Source organism: Coturnix japonica, chromosome 1 (assembly GCF_001577835.2).
Source record: "Coturnix japonica isolate 7356 chromosome 1, Coturnix japonica 2.1, whole genome shotgun sequence".
NCBI classification, from domain to species: Eukaryota; Metazoa; Chordata; class Aves; order Galliformes; family Phasianidae; genus Coturnix; species Coturnix japonica.
Window position 1 is genome coordinate 10,488,579 of NC_029516.1, and position 7,466 is coordinate 10,496,044.

Sequence of the window (7,466 nt, forward strand, 5' to 3'; positions counted from 1 at the left end):
TTTCTTTTTCTTTTTTCTTTTTTTTTTTTAAATTTTATTTTTATTTTTATTTTTTTAATAATTTGACAAAATACTCAGTATCACATAACATACAGTTTTTTTTGTCAGTGATTCAGCTGGACCAGATTAGGTAAAAAGCCAATAAGGCTCAAGGAGGTATATGGATGTGAACTTTTTTTTTCCTTATTTTTTATTTTTTAGAGCTACTGTTGTATTCATCCTAATGGGAATAATAGCAAAACTGAAAGTGTTTCTATGACAATGATAGCTGATAACCACAAACTGTTGTTCCAAATTACTATTGGGTGAGAAGATAAAAAATCTGAGCCTTTTAAACCAGCAAAGGTTTAATCTTCAATACCAAAACCAAACTCTCCATAAAAAGCAGGCAACATGACAGGTTAACAATTGGCTTTAATTGGAGAGATGAGCCATGAAAAAGTAAGAGATCTAATCACTTCTCCCAGTGATCGGTTTATATGTTTTTTTCTTCATCTGACATTTAACACTGTCTTTCATCTACAATATTCTCCTTTTGAGGGTCCTATCAGGGATTGTCTGGATGTAGTATCCCGGAACTGATTAAGCATGGGGTATCCTGCTGGCACGTTGGAATGCTGCCCTGTGTATAATTCTCTGGAAAAATGCAGAGAAAATGATGTAAATAGGACCAGCAGAGAGATCTGTCTTGGATGAGAAGAGTTAGATATGTTTTACTGGGTTGGTAACACCTACAGTTGACTGATGGTTAGGAATTGGTACTGGAAAAGATATAGTAGAAATACAGGGATAGATAAGGACTGAAAAATCTTCTGTTTGGAAAAGGAAATCAAGACCGTGGAAGCTGGAACACATACATGGTAATAAAAAATTTGTCTGAGTTAAACATTCAGTGACACCATTATCAAAATAATGTTGTAGACCTGCACAGAGCACAGCTTCAAGCAGTAGAGCTTCCAGAGCGGGGGAATCCACTCTGCCCCAGCCTTTAATCAATCACTGAGTCTGACAGTGACAGGAGGGTGATGGCAGAGAAAACCCTCTCCAATGCACAAAGCAATCAAACTGACAAGTTTCTTCTCTCATCTTTATTCATCTGTCTGTCTCTTAATATGTGGACACAAAATGAACAGCAATGAAATTAAGGTTAAAATTCCTATGATGAGTAGCTTTGCATCACGGGCACTGCAAACAGTTAGCAGGAGGCTTGTGGAAAGTGTATAAGCTAAAATGAATGAATATTCGTGAAGTTCTTGGGTGAACAGGGAGAAGCATGGGTTCACTTGTCCCATGAAAAATGGGTGAAAGTCATTTTTAAGAAGCCAGGCAAATCTTCTGTAAAGCACTAGATAGTGGAATAGTAAATGTGTTTTTCACTCCCATCTATGCCTTATTCCTCCTGATTGAATTTGAACAAGTCTCTAATTACTTCTTTGCTTAAGTCCACATTAAAGTAGCAATATTTTCCTGCCTTACTGCAGAAAAATCTTATCTAGACATTGTGCTGATGAGTGCAATGGAACCAGCTACTATACATTAAGAAGAAAATATGTTCATATGGATGGTGACTTTATCACTGGGAAATGTCAAGTGAATAAAGTACATTCATTTTTTAAAGGTTCCTTGTATATGTTTCGATATAATAAGAAACAAACCACCACTGGGGGGACCTGAGTCATCTCTGCCCTTATTCAAATATTTTGCCAGTGTTTTTTCTTGAATGCAATAGAGACAAATCAGTATAAAATGGAGTAATACCACAGTGAATCAGAGCTTTTGTTTTTCTCCCTGGAAGTTGCACTAGCCCTGCAGTCCAAAACAATTATTACTATGTAATTTATTTTCACTTTATTATGTTCCTCTGAAATCAGAATTAGAGTTTGCTGGTTATGCAACAGCTCCCCATATTCATTTCCCTACACAATGAAACTTCAGTTGGGAATACACACAAATTAAGGATTCAAATCTTTCTAAGAAGTTTTGCTAAACTTCCTTTGTAGCTAGCTTCCATCAAATCCCATTTGGTTTTATAAGCTGCTGAAAACTCTAATCAGAAACATCTGGGCTTATGAGCTCAAAACAGAATGTCATCTATATCTTACCTTCTTCCTTGCAAGACTCCCTGAATAATGTCAAAACGGCATGCCTTTCTTAATTCAAACACTTGGCAAAACAGTGTTATAATAAATGATGTAACGGGGGAGATCTTAATAAGAAACATGTGCACAGATCGCTGAAGGCAATCGCAAAGTATGTCAGAGTCTAAGAATTTACCACAAGGAAAAAATACTGACGTAAAAAAATGTAAAAAATGTTTATGTTCAACGTTGCTTGAAATGCAATGTGAATAAAATGCATAACAATACCACACAAGTAGACCACAAACTTCTTTTCACATTTGTGAAGTTACTGAAGGGTTGGAACAGGAAAGTAGTGATGCTAGTGCCCTGACTAACAGCTGCTTACAAATGCATTCATTGTTCATATGCACAGGTCCTTCTGTGGTGCTTCATCTTCTGTGCAGCTGAGGCTCACTTCAACAGCTGTGCAAACTCAGCAGTAGACCACTTAGGTGAGATAGTAAAAGATAATTATCTCTCTGTTTTTGATTGGAAAACTCAGGTACATAGAAGTCAAGTCAAAACTGTTCCCCTATTCTGAATGCAGTGTCAGGCAATCAATTTCTCTTACCTGCTACTATGCTGAAAAATGCTGTGTTTCTGAATCTTCCATTGTTTTCAGATGAAGAAAATAGCATTTGGCCTCCATGAAAGCCATGGCCAAGATTTCTGAACAAGGAGGCTCCAAAAATGAGTACATGAACTTGAAGGTCATTAGTAGCATAGGAATTTGCCTGAGGACCCTCCTTCCAGACTGACCATGTTAATAACCAGACTCCCTGTGCTTCATCACAGTCCTTTTTTTCCCTTTCTTACTTTTCCTTTATTCATCTGTATCAGCCCGACACCAGTGAGGAGTCAGAAACATGCTGCTGAAACATGTGATGCTATGTAAAGTGGTGCTGGGCCCTTACCAGCAGGCAGGGAGGGCGGCTGCTGAGATTGCAAGCGAGGATAAAATGAAAAAAGTGCTCATCAAATGTCTTGCCTTTAGGCTCCAGAAGGAATCATCAGTGAAAAAAAAGAAAGAAAATAACAAAGAGACTTGGATGTTTTCTGGAGAATGAATTATGAAGGTGGACAAGCGAGCATCCTCTCAGTCTCTCAGTAATATAAGCCTGACTTCTCCAGGAATCAATGCCTGTGAGAGACAAAGGTGCTTAGTGCCTCTGAGGCCTTGGAGTTTCTTAAAGGCATGGCAAGGTACAACTGAAAATATTAGAGGTATGATAATGTATTGAGTGGAGACATCTCTGCTGTGTCAAGTACTTGATTACCAGAGCTCAGTGACTAATGACACTATGTACCTGACACTCAAACTACATTTTTTTTTTGCTCCATGCTGGGTCAGTAAGTGGAGTATGTCTTTTTCATTATTTCTTCTTCATTCTTTCACCTCCTTTTCTTTTTCCTCCCTCCCTTCCTTCCTTTCCTGATTTCCTCCCTTCCTCCCTTCCTCCCTCACTCCCTTCTTCCCTTCCTTCACTTCTTGCCTTTCTGCCTCCTTCCCTTCCTCCTTCCTTCCCTTCCTCCCTTTTCTTTCTTTTTTTTTCTTCCTTCCTTCTCTCTCTCTCACTCTCTCTCTTTTCTTTCTTTTTCCTAAGTTTCTCAAATCCTGTTTTTAAAGCTGGAGACAAACTATTTCAAGGTTTAAGTTGATTTTTATGTAAGGCTATGGTGTTTGGAGGAGAACTGAGGGTGGCTTTTTAATAACAAACTCAGTTACTCCTAAGTATGTAAAATATTTTGGTGTTCTACAAAAATAATGCTGATTCTGTTCAAATAAACTCACTGCTGAGATGCTGCACTGAGCTCCAATATTTTTAGACCATTTGGGCTGCAGGCAATCAATCTGAAGTAAATATATTTATTTTAGCTTATCCCTGGTGTAAACAGAGAAAACCTGAACATCAGGGTAAAGGTCATAATCCCATGGGCAACATCTGCTCCATTAAATTTGGAGGATAATTCTGATGGCATGTGGAATAACGCTCGACAGTTTTGCTCTGGGTCTCAATCTTTTCATATCCCTCCAAGTCCCTCAATCCCAAAATGTTGGCACCTGTCAAATTTTACCTGCTGTATCTGACAGGAGTGGGTCAGCTGTCGGTGCTAGACAGTGTCCCAGAAGAAGACAAAATCTACAAGCTTTCATTCCCTCTTTGTCTTTAGTCTCTAAAACAGGAAGCAAGAGATCTCTCAGATAAAACTGTTTTCTTCCTTTTATTTTTTTTCTTTTGGTGGTGTTTTTTTCTGTTGTTGCAACCTGTAATTATTTATCTAAAGCAAAGTTGACAGTTGTGTAGTTAAGACACCGCAGATAGAACAGATAGGATTTTTATGCTACATTTTGCCGCATGCATACACACATTTCAAAGCTTATACTGTTTGTCTTAATTTGTTTTCCTTTCATTGTGCTATAAAGCATCAAATGGTATTTATTAATTGTTTTATTCATGATTTCTTGCTTTTGCACCCCTTATAAATGCCTGACTTCTCAGTCATGCATGATTATTATTATGCAAAATTACTTCATGAGTCCTGGACAAAGGGGTAAAAGAAACATGTATCAGAAACATTTATTATTGAGAAGTGAATTATACATGACAAGTATGTATTTTTTTCGTGTCATACAGTCTTACAAGATTTCATATTTAAGGAGATCATAATCCCTCAGATCTCTGGGATATGTAGACGGAACACATCTTTGCAGAACCATCTCTATTTTTATCTATGTTTGCACAGATTATATCCAACAACGTCTATTTTCTGTGTGCCCTAAGTTGTAATTTATAGATAATAGTTCATAACAAACTGTTTCTGCTCACAAGAGCTGAAATGCGTAAAACGTAATTTCTTCAGGGATATTTTGCACTGGGCTTTTATCTAGCGAGGCTATTCCAAATCCAGCCTAATGAAACAGCTGGGTTAAAACCTCAGTATATTTATTTATAGCAAAGCAGCTGTACTTATTCAAAGCATTTTATTTTTCCAAGTAAATAACAATCTTTCTTTTTTCAAATTATTAGATGAAAAAAGAATTGGCAACATATGAAAGGAAGAAAGCAGACATAAGAAACACATTCCTAACATGGAACTGCAGTGATATAATGAAGACCCTATTCTGGGAATTTACCAAAGTCGGGACATATTAGGAAGAAAATGGGGAAGTTACTGGCAGACATATCTCTTAAACTCAGAGATATTTTCAGATGAGCTCTGCATCTTAAAGTGTCATAAATCGAACCAATTCTGACCTGCAGATCCAGCAGCCTCCCTTAAGCTGCATGTGATGATGTTTTACCATTATAACCAGGCTACAACATCTTTCTTTATCTAAATGAGCTGAAACAAGGTCTTATTCCTACAAACCAGTGTAATCACAGGAGCACAGCAAACATTATTCTATGCCACTGTGCATAAGAAGTTCCATTTTGTATTAAATGAGATTTAACTGGTAATAAACAATTATTTATAATGTTGCACATAAAGGCTGTATAGTAAGAACGCATGCAATTGTGCTTTCAAGCTTAACTCTGTTTCTTGACTGTATATTGCTTCATTTCCAAAGTTGTGTGATGCATTAACACCAGGCAGTTATTTCTTTATTTAAGACAGAGGCAGATTTAGAGCAACTATGCTGATATTCTTCCATATATTTACCTATTATACAGTTGACAAATTGCCACATCCTAAGGATATTTGTGGATATTTATGAAGCCTGGATAAAAGAATCACATGCAGCATTTGTATTTATCCAAAGTTCTCTGTGAATAGGTCAAAGACTCCATGACTTCCCAAAGCTTATGTCAACAACCAAAACTCTCCATATTAACGCACTTAGATTAACACTGAAAGAGTCAGTGTGAGTAACTGAGTCCAGCCCTACATAATCTCAGTAAAGCGTGTGATTGTTACTAAAGCCAGAAGGGCACATAGGGACAACCCCTGTCCTGTGGAGCACCAGTTAAAGAATGTTCCACAGGACTGGTCTAATGGCTTTTCACCACAAGAACCAAACACTTACCGAAATGATAACAATAAGTAGAAGTTGAGACTCACCCATGGGGTGAACCCTTGCAACATCCAGAAACTCTTATTACCTATATTTGTTCTAAACCTAAAAAAGAAAATTCTCCCACAAAGAAAATCAAAGGACAGACGTTTAAATAATACAGACAACATTTTACAGCTTAAGAACAACAAGTGGTCAGTACTGCGAGAGATTTTCCTGATTCCTCCATGTGCTGTTAACATCTTTGCACTAAACCTGAACTACAATTATGAGGCCAAGATAAAAAGAAAGATAGATGGGAAAAGATTGGCTCAAGGCAGAAATGCTTGTAGACCTTAGAAATGGATTTCTAAATCTCAAAACACAGCTTTTCTGAATTACAGTGATAACCTTTTATTGGAAGCTGTCTTGTGCTTCTTTTATATTTTATCATTGCAGCACCAACAAAAATGCACTTGAGATATATGGCTGGGGATTCAAGCACGATGACCCAGCCTCCACAAGAGAAACATTCTCAGGGTCACACAAAGTGCCTTGTTTTTTTTCCCATTAACAGCATGCTTCTGTTGGTTTATGCTTGATGAGACCTAAAGAGTACCCAAATAATAAATCAAACAACCTGATAGTTGTTATATGCACAGTCCCATGCAGGATTTAACTAGGACATGTTCCTGGCACTACCAGCACAGCATCATGAGTACCACATCAGTATCTGCCATTTCTGCTCCATGAATAAATATGGAGACAGCCTGCAGCCTGAGCGAGAGCTGGGACTGAGGTGCTCTGACCAGGACTCTGCACTCACAGAAGTCATGTTAAATGCAACTTTCTACTTGAATGCATACATGACAACCTTCTTCCTTGCACTGTGCCCTCAGAAGAGCTGTATCTGCTGCAATATATGAGTTGTGCCACTGATATCTGGTTCAAGTCATGAACATCTCAATGTCAGATAATAAGAGAATTAGTCTGGCAGCTCCTCCACATATTTTTTCCATGCAAATATCTGTTTTAAGAGCACCCCCCAGCTAGGAAAATGAGTTTATGAGTCTATTTAGCCCTGAAACATCTATGTGAGCAACAACAGAGAGGATAACACTTCCTGGACATGCTTCCTTACTGAGTGTTTGTATGTTGAGAGCTTCAAAGCTACCCAGTGCAAACATCAGCCTTGTAAAGTCTCTCTATAGATACGTCTACAAAGAGGAAGTGAATAAGACAATAACTATTGTAGCAAGAAAATACTGGGCGAAAGAAACAGCAAACAACCACTGGATAAAGCATGCACTTCCACCCACCACATTGCTTCTTTGGTCATGTTACCACAGACG